This window comes from Passer domesticus, chromosome 3, assembly GCF_036417665.1.
Source record: "Passer domesticus isolate bPasDom1 chromosome 3, bPasDom1.hap1, whole genome shotgun sequence".
NCBI classification, from domain to species: Eukaryota; Metazoa; Chordata; class Aves; order Passeriformes; family Passeridae; genus Passer; species Passer domesticus.
The window spans coordinates 31,442,297-31,456,742 of NC_087476.1; the positions used below are offsets into that span (position 1 = coordinate 31,442,297).

A 14,446-nucleotide genomic window follows, 5' to 3' on the forward strand; every position below is an offset into this window, starting at 1 on the left:
TAAAGCTGCTGGAATGCAGATCATGCTGAGATTGATCAGACAGAGCTATTTCTACAGTTTTTCCTCTGATGTTTCCCATACCTTAGTCCACATGAGAGTTTTCTTGTCTTTATGGCAAATACAGCCCTTCAAGTAAACAAAAAATTGCTGCCATGGACTTAACCTGAGTTTCTTTATGCCTTATATTAATCAAATGTCTACAAAGTTATTGTGGTCCTGAATTTCCACAGTGCTTTTCTTTGGGGAAGTTGTGTTCTGATATCAGGCTTTGCATTATCTTGCTGCTTACTCTGAGCAAGTTTCTTCATTTTTCTAGCAGGGCTTACTTGTCTGCTTGTCCTTGTCCTTTTAAAATTTTGGCAGTATTTTTTCTGTTTATTAGATTTTTATTCAAATGAAATTTTTAAATACCTGAGATTATCTCACATTAGCTCAGATGAAATATCCAAAAACATTAAAAAGGGATAGGTAAGTATATCCAGGCTCAAAGAAATATTATTTTTATTACACTCTTGCCTTTTCATTGTGTGTCCTATCTCATTCTTATTACGTATCCTGTTGCATTAAATAATGACTCTGAGCAGTCACTCCTACTATCTGCAAAACAAATGTGTTCCTCACTTCTGTTTCATTAATCCAGAGCAAAGATCCATCAGGATGTATTATGTTAATAGGGTTTATGTACCAGCTATTGCTTTCAAATTCTGTCTTTTCTTGGGATTTTGTGACACTTGGTTCTGAATGAGCTCCACAAGAAGAATGGGAGCTTAGTAGGTTTTTTGGTGTAGTAAACATTATAAAGGAACCCAGTAAAATTTCCAAATACTTATATGAGTAAGTATTAAACATTGGGTTTTATAATTCAGAAAAAAAAGCAAGCTACATATAACAGGTAAATTTTTAATATTGTCATTTTAAAATAAAGCATGCTTTCTGTGGAAGGCTTTCATTTTCCTAATATATTACAGTGATACTTCGTGAGATTCATAATGTAAATGTTTGTGTTTCACATCAGCAGCATTGGTGTGAACCATGTACTGCAAAGAAAATACTTAAGTTTCTCAAAGTCCTCCACTTGACAGCTTTTGTAAGCAAAACCACAATTTTTTTCTTTTATGTACAACATCAGTGACTATCCCCATATAAAAACAATCTGTGTAACTCTTAACAGAATAAACTTTGAGTTTCATTTTATTTTTTTACCTTCAAAATCATATAAACCATAAATATCTCCAGTCTCAGAGGCTAATAAAACTCTGAAATTCCTTCTCACATTTGTTTCTTCCTCTCTTTCTTCTGGAATATTCGTGATCAGTGCTTCTCAGCATGAGATATGTAATAGGAATTGAAGGAGGAGCACCCCAATCTGCAAACAGCAAATGTTTCTTGTCCTCAGAACCATAAAATTTCAATTGGAGAAATGTGGTGACAAAAATATTTCCAATTCATTCTGACAGCAATATTTGTAATATTTCACCAATTGCAAAATAAAAAGAAAATCTCAGCACTGGATAAAGCATCAGCATGTTCTCCCAAGAGATGTTCTCTCTTGATTGTGTTGTATCTTAAAAGAAAACACAGAAATCATATGGGATTGAAAACATTTTCCTGGAAACAGTCATATCAGAAGAGCAGAGCAGTTGTGGAGACATATTATCAGGAGTAGACAGTGGAGCATCGCACCGCTTTCAACCACACTTTTCAACAAGGCCCACAGACTGATGAGGGAGAATTGGTCCACTTCCTATAATGTCTTTTTTTTCTGCATGGGTCTTTTCTGTGAAGGCTGATGTTGAGAAACAGCATGGTTTTCACAATCAATAAAAATGGGGTGAAAGGCAAGTTTGTATTTTTCTTCCAGATGCAGACAGTACCACCACAAAGATAGGCCAGTATCTTTGGGTAGATATGTCTACCTAAATAAACAACTTCCTGTTCCATGTTAAACCAGACAAGACTGAAGACACTTTGTACTTTGCATGAAAAGCACAATATTTAAGAAGGTTGCCAAGAAACCTCTTTTTTAATCTTAAAGCATCAATAGGTTATTGCCAGTGCAGACAATGGGATTGCTTTAAATTGGATACCATAAAAAGCCCACAGATCTATCTCAAAAGATCATTTTAGAAGATATTATTTTTTTTCTGTTCAAGCAGGATACAAAATGAAACTTGAAATTTCAATAGCATTGACCATGAAATATATCCTATTTCATAAGTACCTACTCATCTTCAGAAAGATTTGAGATTTATTCAGTCTTACATGAAGGGTAAATTTATCTATCTGTTCTTTCTTAGACTCATTAAAAAAAGAAGTAAAAATTAAATAATTTTCCTGAAATAAGACAAATTGAATTCAAATAATAGAACAAACTTTTAGGCATGACCTGAGAAAATTACATGGTGATGTGAAAATATTTGTTTAACCTCCTTTGAATCTGTTTTCTCTTAACCTCTAAACCACACCAATAGATTGTGCATGGCATTCCCATCAGAAAATCAACATGTTTTCTTTAAGAGACAAAGGAATGTGACACAAATATGCAAATAACAGAAGGAAAAACATGGTTTGATATATTATTTTAATAACAAGACATTCCAGTCATGAGAAGAAAGAAACAATGACTAATTGATAGTGCTCTTTTCATTTGCTGCGCTCAACAAAGGAGTTGAGATATGGACAAGAAGCAATAGTCAAAGCACAGAAGAAAACAGGAAATTTCACCAAGTAAATAAGCAAGAGAGGTGGCTCTGGATTTCAGACCTTCTAGGAGAAGGATTTATGCACATGCAAGGAGGGCATCTGCTCTTTAAAAATCACAGATCCATCAGTTATAATTTTTATTATGCATTGTTTATTGACCTTTTTTTTTCATCTGGTTTATGTCTTGGAAACCAGTACTAGTGGGCAAACCAGAATATTTAAAACAGAAGTACTCCAAGAACGCCAATGACAAACTTAGGGAAGGGAATGCAGTTTGTAGAAAGGGGACATTAGATCTGAGTGCAACAGAATTTTAATCTTCAGCAACACTGAAGACATCATTCTGCAATTTCATTTTTTAATAAATAAAAGTCAAAGCCAGCACTTCTTTGATTTAGGCACCAAATGCTCAGCAATGCCCCCAAAAGAAATCCTGATGTCTATTTTACAGGACTTCTTGGCTCTCAGACCAGCCAATATTTTTTACCATAGTAAGACAACTTCCTCCCAGGTTAAACCACTTGTCTTGCTCATATTCAGGAAAGTTTTGTTTTATGGAATAAATGAGTGGGCGTCTCTGCAGTCTAAGTTTAGGTATCTCTCTAATAGAGCTCTAGAAAGCCTGAAAAATTAGCTCTGATCCCAACCAACACTTACTTTCTGCTCTATTATTAAGCTAAATAAAGCACTTCAAATAAGACATATTAGCTTCTTCTCCACCTCAGGAACTTAAATAATTTTCCACCAAGTAATCTAGAAACAGTCTTCTCTGCTCGTATTAAAGCAGGGCAAACACACAGTAAAACTCACAGTCAGATTCTAGTAAAAAACAAAGTGCCATGGTGACAAAGATCCTTGGTTTAACAGAGAGATCAGTGTGCTGAGCAGTACTCTGTTTGTCTCCAAATAATGTTTAGGAGGATGTTTAGAGTTCCAAAATGAAAGTAACTGTGCAAATAGTTAAAGACTAATAGTTCACTGGGGGTTTGTTCAATGTTTTACAACTTGGGCTCCCAGCATCTACAGGGAAATAGTATTTCTTCATTGTATTATCTCTAACAAATTGCATTTTAAATGATGTTTCACAGAATCTGAACACCTTTCACACTGAGGCTGATAACAAATCAGCACCTCCTGGTGCAAAGCAACTAACATGGAAGTATGGTGGAAAAGGGATTGGTGAAGCAAGATGCTGGTGAAGTAACTGTGAAAGGGAAGAGAATAAACAGTGAGGTGAGTAGGTGAGCAGGAGATGGGAAAGGAAAAAAAAACCCAAAAGCTCAGTGAATTTGCTGTAGCCACCACAGACATAAAGGAACTGTTAAAAATAAAATAAAGTTAATCTGGTTGAATTGTGTGCAACTTACAGTCTGATGCAATAACAAGTATGTTGTGAACTAGTTTATCAAACGTAGTTTTAGGAAATGGTTTTAAAATTTAAATAATAAACTCAAATATATTCCAAATTGTCCAGGATTAATGCCAAGATGGAGATTATTTTCTACTAGGTGTCCAAAATCCAGACAGGAAGTCAAAATACCTTCCAGAAGACTTCCAAGCTGAAGGGCAAAGTGCCAGCATGAAAATCAGGTCAATACTGATTTTTCACATATCTCCTCATCAGTCCCACTCCCACTCCTCCCTCTGATGTGCTCATATCTTTCCAGAAAGGAATACAATTTCAAAATCCAGTGTAAAGCTGCAAGTAAACAAATACCTGTTTTTGTACTGAACATGAACTTGATCATATACCATTGGTATGATATTGGTTGCCTTTAGAGTCCCAGTGTTAAAATACTCCATTCAGATAATCAAGATAGCATAAACAAGCAGAGTAACTCAAGAACATTTTTAAAAAAGGAGATTAAGTTTATATGTAGTTTGAAAAAAAATTACTATTTAGAATTCCAGACTAAATTTCCAGCTAAGTTAGGTAAAAACAGTGGAGACTTCAGTTTCAGAAAACCGCTAGAATGTCTCAGGTCTTTCCTGAGGCAACATGAATGCTATTGTCCTGTCCATCTCACTCCCCTGCCCTATCGAGGTCATGGACTTTCTGCCATACAGAGCAACCAAGAACCAGTCAGCTCCAGCTGAGCCCTCTGTTTAAAGTGAAGGTTACGTGGAAGGGTGTACTGAAGAGGGAATTAAGGTCAGTTGGCCAAGATCACTGGTGCCAGTAGCAGCCAAGAGAGGTTATCCCATCGGGGTAGGAGGCAGTCACAGGAGGGGTTCTACCCTCTGATGCCTGACTTTATCCTTGTGGGTTACAGCTGTGGGACTGGTGACATTTATACTGGCACAAGTGGGAAGACAGTGACACTGAGCAGCATCAAAATGGATTTCTCAGTCTTTTTGCCTGTGCTGGATGCCTGGCAGCAACAACTGCCAGTAGGCAACTGGAGTGTATATAGCAGTCTTGGAATAGCAACAGCATGTCTCCCTTCACACTTGACTGTCTTTTACTCTTCTTCACCACCCACTAAGCAGCAGGGTCTCAGCCGAAACATGATGGTAGAATTTAAATTTTGCTTCCAGTGCTGAGGAGGTTGGAGCTGCTCTGAGCTGCTCTGCTGGCAAGACAGCTTTCTGTGGGACTGCCTGGTGACTACAGGCCAAATTATGCTATTGCTTTTATTGCATTTGCCAAACATAAAGTGAAAACCAAGAAAATTCTTTTTTAAGGGGATTTACTGCAATTATAACACCACAATGAGTTTGGTTGGGAAATGACATTTAATACTGCAGAAGGGCTTTAAACTCTGTAAAACCATGGTAATAATGGAAACAATGAAGGCTTTGAGAAATGTGGTCTAGTGGAAGGTGTTCCTGCTCCTGGCAGGTTGGAACTAGATGATTCTGAAAGCCCTTTCCAACCCAAACCATTCTGATTCTATGAATATTCCCATTCTCTTTAGAACTGAAACTTACTCCCAGTCTCAGAGTTCAGCCATAGTGACCTTGACTTGGATAGGTCATTCCAGGCAGGACTCCTGTAAAGTGTATGACTTCTAGGTACCTGTTTCAAATTTATTTTTATTTTCTGAGTAATCTGAGACAGTGTCTTTTCATATTAAAATAGAAAAAATGCAGGTTTTACCTATATTTAGACTTATATTTCTGAGAGCTTAATCCCCTGCAGTTCTGGAGGTTTTTTGAACTGGTTTACTTTGGAGGACGGAGAAAAAGTAACCTATCTGAAATCAGGAAATGATCATCAGAAATTATTAAGGAAGCATACTTATAAAATTATTTCCTCTTAAGTGACAAAAACCCCCTAAAAACTAAACAACACAATCTAAATATTAATTACTTTATCCTGTAAAAACTGATCCAAGTACACAAATTTCCACTGTCTGTTCCTGTAACTTTGTGTCTCATTGTGCAATTATTTGAAGGCAGTTTTTTTTAATTTTAGCTTTGCATAAAACCACACATTATTATATACAGCAGGAAAAGAACTCTTCAAAATAAGGTCATATATTTTCAAATTTGAACATCACATTTTTTTAAATGCTGGAGTCAATTTTACTCAATCATCCTTAATTTATTCCTGTCATATATGTATGCAGTGTCTTCTGTCTAGTCCCCATTACCAACAACTTGCCCAAAGTCTCCTAAGAGCTTTGCAGCAGGACGTTTGTAAGAGGAAGCCAGCAGGATCCAGAAGCCTCTGTGAAGATGGAAGAATGGAAGGAATCCTTTACCTGGTCTTCTGGAGGTCAGCACAGGGACAGTGTTGCCCTAAAAAAAGTTGTTGTACTTGAGGCAAAAAGATGTTTCTGATTCATAGTGTCCCTTTCAGATCTCATTAGATCCTACACATTTGTGATGCCCGTTACAATCCAAGAGCTGCTTCCTTAAAGAAGCGTAGGAACAACATGGACCCTTTTACAAGGTGAGCACATCTTATATTTTCAGTGGCTGATCTTTGGGTTTATGTGTGGCTGTGAGTGCAAACTGATTAGAAACAGTGCTTTGGTCTGTTTGCTGGGACACACGCTGCCCTAGACACACAGCCTTCAAGAGAGACTGGAATTAGGAATTATGGTCCTTTACACTGCACACCTCTTTCCTGAATCTGCTTGTCTGCTTGATGCAAATCTATATCAGCATGCTGAAGGGTTTTAAATAAATATTCAGAGATAGTTTTAATTGCCAATAATGCAAAGTAGTAAGATCTATTAAATACCAGGATATTCCAGAATATGTTTCCATCTTCCTAGTGAGGAGAGCAGAAAGAGCGCTTCCAAGAATTAGGCCCCATCCTGTCCCACATATTAATGCAGTGCTCCAGAATTGAATAATTTTTTTTTCAGTACACGTATTGTACCAACCCAAATTTATCCCTAGGCTACAGCTTTTACAACCTTTGTATGATACCTGTTTCAAACCTAACCAGTTAGTATCCAGAAATTTTCCCTAGTAACCATACGCACATTGTTTATTTTTCCAAATACTGATCCACAATATTTAAATTGCATTTAGACTTTCAGTCTATGTATTCAGAGCTAGGATATTGGTTTTTTCCTAGATGAACTAAGAAACACCAAGCACACCTTTTTTCTCCATCCCTCAATTTCTCTGCTCCTGGCTGGAAATGGAAACACAGACCAGGTGTTTCTACAAAGTGCAGCCTTGAAGATTCAGCAAGTGACAGGCCATGCAGCTCAGCTCCTATGGTTTAACAGGTTAAGTATCCCTTTCTTGATTATTTATGGTGAAAGCCATAAATTAATAGTAAGAAATAAAGAAAGAGTTTCTGAACCAGTTGTTTAGTCCCTGAAAACAAGTCCAGCATTCAGCTGGCATGTGGGCTGTGTTTACTAGGAGCCTCTAACGTACACATTTTCTCCACTGGGCTTAGGAAGACCCTGGCATTTTAAATGTTGGCACACAGCTTGCCACAATCACTAACATGCCAGAAGCAATTACAGGATCTTTTAACACAAGAAAAAGAAAAAAAACCCTGAATGTTGTCAGGTTCTGACCATGTCAGTAATCCCAGCTATTCTTTTCCTTGTGTTAGAACAGTTTTTTCCATTCTTTCCTTACCTGTTTCTAACACAGACCACAATCCAGATTTTTCCTAAGGAGTATCCAGTCTAGCCTTTTTCTATAAAATCTGGCTGTAATTTATTTATTCCTCTCCTAAGTCCTCATTTCCTCCCTTTTCCCACTACTGCATTGTGCAAAAGATGATGTAACATGTCTATTCTTAACCTCAGCTATGTCTGTGACACAGTTCTTTTTTCATGCTAGGGGACTAAGCTATGTATGTTAGCTTTTTCCAGACATAAGTCTATTTCTTTTCCTTTTCTGCCCCTCCATATTTTCTCAGAAACTAGGAATGTGACCTAAATGTCTTTTTTTTTTCTTGTCCTTACTGAACTGTTGCCACATTAAACTATTTGGCATTATAGGTCTTACAGTCAGCCACAGCAGCTCACTGAGGAATAGCTTTGTTCAGAACAAATGCAGCTCTTTCTCCAAAAGGCTTCAACTGCTGAATAGACAAGAGACAGGGGGCAAGAAAAAGGACAGAACCTGCAGAAGACTCAGCTCAGTGATGGTGTGCAAAAGGCTGTTAGCTCCTTTTCTTTGATAAATCCAGATGTGTCCTCATTAGCAGGGGAATTGGTTACAAGAAAAAGGAAGACAAGACAAGACAAGGCAAAGATGAGGCAAGGCAAGACAAGGAAGATATCTTCAGGTGAAAATTGTAGGTTGGGGACTTTATTCCAAGGAATTTGATGGGATTATACAGATACTGATTCTGGGAATAGGTACAACAGTCCCTTTCAAGACTAAAAATAACTTCTGTGCTGTAGTTTGCAGTTTCAGACATGTATGCTGTTTATGCTGCTTCCATGCTGATGTAATGGTGGTAATCTTTTCTCAAGAAGGATTTGATCCATGAGGGAAGCAAAGTTCAGCTGAATTTTACATTAGAAACTTTGCATGCCTATAAAGTGCAGTCTGCCTTCTAGTAGCAGTGCTGGTGTCCAGTACGGGGTGGTAACAGGAATGGTTTAGGAGATGATAATAGCTGCAAAGGGGTTGTGAAGTAGCCATAGCAGCCCTGTCTGCTAGTAAATCAAACATACTGGTCTCACACACTTACTGAAGTCTCTATAGATAGTTTCTTCTACCTGTATAGATCTTCACCAAATTTACCAGACCGAAATCATCAATGGACTTTACAAAAGTGCATTAACAAATTGCTATTGAAATGTTCATGACTGACTGCCAATCAACATTATCTGTTTTCTGTCTTCTCCAAGGTTTCCTCCAAACGCCTGAGAGCTCCTTGAATGTGAACATCTCAGAGCACCTAAATGAGGGGAAAAGCACAGATTCCCTCCTGAGCCAAGCACAGCCCTCCCTTCTTGATTGATTACAGACTCGAGGGAAGTGCAGAAGGAGACTTAAAAGGATATGATCTTAAAAGGATATGATCAGTCCCATGGAAAACAATGCTACTTATAGATAATCATAGTTTCAGGTTCTTTGCTGAACCAAGAGTTGAGCCAAGGATTTGTCAGTGCAACTATCTAAGATGATCTCCAATGCCACAGTGTCTCAGGAAATAAGAAATGACTTCTCAGCCAAGACAGTGATTGAACACACAAAATCAAATTTCAAATGTAGTCCAGAGAGTGCAAGAAGGCAACCCACAGAAGAAAGTGACCTGGTATAGATGAAGTTAAAACAAGTTTTGAACTCATACATGAACAAAAACATAATTTCATTTTTTGCTAAAGCTCTACTTTGATACTGTATTGTAATACAAAATTCACTGATCTTTTATAAAATTGCTATAACTTTTAGAGTGAAATGCTATTTTTGCTAGTTTGTAATTTTGTGTGTGCCAAAACCAAACTATACAATACATGAAATAGAAGCCTTCTGCAACAGCAAATAAACAAAATTAAGTAAAAATAATTAATCAAATAAATAAAAGCAACAATGACAATTAAATGAGCAATGTGAAGCCATTCCAATTATTAATCATACTAACATTTTACCAAATAGAAATGTTTAAAGAGTAGACCCATTTTATAAAGAGACCCAACTGCCAAAGCTGACTACAGAAATGAAACAAATAAAGTTGGAATGGAATAGTGTGCATTTAATCTTTCCAAGAGAAAATCATCTAATGTACAGTTGGCATTTCCCCAGACATGATCTATGCTGTTCTCAGTCCAATAGAGTAATTTTCCCAACAATAAATACAGTATCTAAGTAAACATGTTCTTATAAACGGAACCTTCAAGTTCAGTATTTCATTATCATTACCAGGAAAGTTCACGATGACTATGATTAATATGGAATAGTTTAACTCAGCCAGTATAACAAAACTGGGGTCTGCTGTTGGAAATATGTGGAGAGATGATGAGGCAAAAGTTGAATGATCCACAACATCTGATGATGTTGTTGACGGAACATTATCAGCCTCTGTGAGGTTTACCCTGTAGACAAATAGACACACTCCAACATAACAGACCTATCTGTTTGCCCCAAGCCAGACAATGAAAATATAAACAGTGCATGGAACTAAAGAAGGAACAAGGGATATATTTTTAAATTTATGTGTGGATCTGAAAACAAAGTTCCTCAAGGTTAAACCATCTTTTCTGTTGTGATTTCAATGCCTGGATATAGCTTCCTGAAGGACTTTCTCCACAACTTTACTTTTTACAGGTTAAGCTGACCTGATTTCTCCATTGGGGATGATCCACTCATGTTGGAAAGTGGGTGCAGTGGTTTCCTTACTGCTGTTCTGTGGCAATGGAGTGCAGCTTTGTAAGTAGCTCAGCCATTGCACCATGCTGCACTCCACGTGCTCCCACGGACTCACACATGTTCAGTTTATTCAAGCTGTGCCAGCACTAATCACCTTTACCATGGGCAGTGTTTCTCTCCCCGCAGTTTGCTGCCAGGCACAGAGGTCTGGCAGGTCCAAGATGAGCTCCAGTGTCTATAGTTCAGTCCTGTAGCTGTGTTGCTTTTCCAGTCCTCAGTGGCAGAGCAGCCTTTGTCAACATATATAAATAACATGTCTTCCTGTCTAAAGGTCAGAGGGTTCTCTCTTCCCTTTGTCTCCTATATACCTTTTCTCTCTTTCCTACTGTATCTTTAGATTATGGGAACTATTCTGCCAAAAGATCTAGTTTGTGTTAGATGTAATATATGAGTGTTATCTTCAGTGTCAGTAACTGGAAATCTATTCAAAACACAGCAAATACCTCACAGTGGGGATGTCTCATGCATTGTTGCTAGATAGTAATTTATTTTGAATGTTATGTTCTGACCCATTTAAATTAATATTCAGCTGTTAAAGTAGCATCTTGTATTCATTCTCTAAGAAGTACTTTGCCTATTCATTTTAAGAAGTTAATTTTCAGTTCTTTTGAGATTAAAATTTGTAGTTCAATACAAAAACCAAGGGGAAAAATCTGTAGTTATTTAATGCAGAAATTAAATAAAATGTATTATTTTCAATAATCATCTAAAAATTTCTGACATTCATAACACAGTAGAAAACTATCTTTAACTAGGGATGTCTGTGATTATGTCAAACTGCCCATTCTGAAAAATTGAAAGCATACTAAGGTCATTATGATATTATTGTAATAACATATTTCTGAAAAATGAATTTTTTAAAAAAATTAATTCCCCATTACACCCCAAGTCAAATTTTGTTTCAGTTGGAAGCAAAAAAAAAAACCAACCAAAAAACAAAAACAAACAAACAAAAAAATCCCAACCAAACAAAAGAGTTTGCATTTCTACTAAATATATTGTGTGTGGTTACATACCCAAATGCAAATTTAGTTCCTGCTCCTCATGATCTTCATGTGTGCACTCTTAAAGTGAACTCCTGGCTGTAAAGAGATACATTTTTACCATTGCTTTCTTCTTATTTGTCATACAATGAGAAGCACTATTAATGCTTACAATGAGTTTCATGAGTCAGAGTTTTTTTACCTACAACTCCACTAACCTGCTGAGATGCAGAGGTCCCTCCTTCATATTGGACAATGTCCTGGAATGAACTGACTTACAAAAGTTCTATAATTAAAACTGTTTTGTAGCTTTAGAGTATCTTTACTTACTTACACAGGTAAAGTGAGATCATAGAAGCTATCTGTGGTAAGTTTTTTGAATCATAAATTCAACATCTTACCAGAGTCATCATCCAAGTTCGAAAATGACCCATGTTAGCACCTGGACAAGAAACTGGGCAGGAATCTGAGGAAAAAAAGGCGATATCTACTACAAATAAAAACTTATGTGAATGGAGAGAAAAACTTGTAACTTGGGTAGAATGATATCATTTGCCATAAGAGGACACTGTATGGATGATGTGTTTCTTTTCTTTGCAGCAATATTAGCCAGAAGTGTTTTACAGCTATCTAAATAGAGAAGAATAATAATAGCATTGCTCTTATAGGACAACATACACACTAAGATATGTACACAAAATTTGTGACCTCATAATAACCTAAGCACAGAAAGAAGACATCATTCTTTAATGTCCATATAACTGGAGTCTGGGCTGTGCCCATGGTGAGTGAGATAATCATGTGTGAGAACTAGAGAGCAGGCAATGCTGCAAAGGGGCAAGGTGAATCTTACTGCATGACTATTGCAACTAATCCTGCTATTTGCCTTTAGAAAAATAGAACAATCAAGTGAGGATGGGGGAGAGGAGGATTTAATTCACATAATAAACACTGCAGCTACAAAAGGATCCAAATATTGTACTCTGAAAGTTTATGGACGGAAGTTTTGGTTAACGAAAATAAGGAGAATACCTTTCTGTTGCAGTCTTAAACTTTCATGCTTAGTAAAAACTGCTCCTTAACCATAGCTGAGATGCAATAGCAGGAAAGCCAGTGTTGTGAAGAGCAACTTCAAGTCAAGGGGTCTTTGCTGGACATGTCAATTAGCCAAGAGCAGGTAGGGTGGGATAACTCGATACCTGGGCATTGTTACTCCTGGATGAAGTGCAACAATGACTTACCTAAAAAACATGGCAGTGTTCTTAATTTAGTTAGATTTCAGTTATGAGAGCAGAACACAGCACTAACCCATTATCAGCATACCTGAATGCTGAAGTGGTCACTTTTAGCAATTGTGAAGCAACTGTTGATAACTGGCAAAGCGCATGTGTTTAATGAAAAATGTTTTTTAAAAAAGGCAGGAATGGTTCATGCATCTCCCATATCTCCCATGGGGTAACCCATAAACCACAATTCAAAGGACAGGAAAAAAGGTTATTCTGGGTAGGAAGCCAGTGTAGTCAAAAGGAGATTTTGAAAGCCTGTTGAAAGAGAATGAAAGAAAATATTGAGTGGACTGGAGTACAGGTACATGTCCATCTAGATATCTCTGGGAAAAAAAAAAAACAAAAACAAAACAAAACAAAACAAAACAAAACAAAAAACCAAAACAAACAAACAAACAAAAAAACCAAAACAAAACAAAAAACAAAAACAAAAAGCCACACCCAAAACAAATAAACAAACAAACAAACACCAAAACACAGTGCAAAAAATGTCTCATCAAATATTTGACCCTGTATGTGGAAAGAGGCATGATTTTGTATGTATCCCAGATGCTGCTGCTGCTGTAACAGCAAGTTTGCAATGTGTAGCAAGAAAAGATGTAAAGGAACATCTGTTGAAATTATAGATTTGCAAATCAACAGGCCCAGATAACTGACACCCAAGAGCCCCAAGAAAACCAGCTGGGAGCTTTCAGAGCTCTGTATGGGAAACTGAAGAAATTCCAAGTGATTGGATAACTCCAGATGTAATTCCAACATTTAAGCAGAATAAAATGGATAATCCTGCGAATTGCAGATCAGTGTGCTTAACTTGTAGAAGTGCTAAAATGAAGAAATTTAAATAGATGCATAGATATATGCAAAAAGGATAAATCCTGGAGTTTAAATAAGCCAAATTTGTCCAAAGACAAAGGTATTGTGAGAAATAAATTTGTGGCCTTTATCAACAGCAGTACAAATCTGGTTTCCAAAAGAACTGACACAGTATATTTGGAAGACAGTACATTCCAATGGTTTTCAGTCAGTACTTGACTTATTACTTTATGACATTTTCAATATAGCATTATACACTAACAGCAGGATAAAAATTAAATTACTTGAAAACTGTCTTGTTGACAGAGCTCAACACACAATTTTAAAAGCTAATATGTGAAAGAGAAAGGGTTAATAATAAGAAAAGTTCTTGGACCAGTGCTGGCAAGTATTTTTAGTTTATAAAATCTTTCTGGTAAAAATAAAAATTTATAAAAAAACTTCATGACAGTAAGTAATGAGAACAAGGAACTGAGATAAAGCATTCCATATAATTTTCTGAAATTGTTAGAATGCAACCAGATGGGTTCAATAAAACTAAACAAAAAGTATTACCTCTGAACCATACCACGTGAGCTATGGAGTGGGGTGCATTGATTTCAGAGCAGGAAACAATGATGTAAAGTGAGATCTATGGGACCACTGCATGGGACGTGCTCATTTCACCTCCTACCAATGAATCAGCATGGAACCATTTGCTGATTTGCTAATCATTCATAAATAACCAGGCACCAGTGACCTATATTTCAGTGTCACTTATACCACACAAGCCACAGAGCCTCATGTGGAGGTGTCCCTGCTCCAGCTGTGCTGGAACCCTTGCTGCTGCCAGCCCCCACTGAGGCAGCTCTGTGG

The 14,446-nt window shown here is 37.0% G+C and overlaps 2 long non-coding RNA genes across 3 annotated transcripts; one reads left to right on the plus strand and one right to left on the minus strand.

Annotated features, from left to right (window-relative positions):
- Positions 1–3,821: 3,821 nt before the first annotated feature.
- On the plus strand, positions 3,822–6,605 carry LOC135296276 (uncharacterized). Its single transcript, XR_010358339.1, has 3 exons — positions 3,822–3,936; positions 6,276–6,424; positions 6,509–6,605. It is a non-coding gene; the product is annotated as an uncharacterized LOC135296276 (long non-coding RNA).
- Positions 6,230–12,158, minus strand: LOC135297988 (uncharacterized). Of its 2 annotated transcripts, XR_010359939.1 has the most exons (5): positions 11,894–12,158; positions 11,711–11,762; positions 11,526–11,591; positions 10,003–10,739; positions 6,230–6,447 (listed from the first exon to the last, which is right to left on the minus strand). It is a non-coding gene; the product is annotated as an uncharacterized LOC135297988 (long non-coding RNA). The 2 variants fall into 2 exon arrangements; XR_010359940.1 differs by lacking the exon at positions 11,711–11,762.
- Between the last annotated feature and the right edge of the window lie 2,288 nt (positions 12,159–14,446).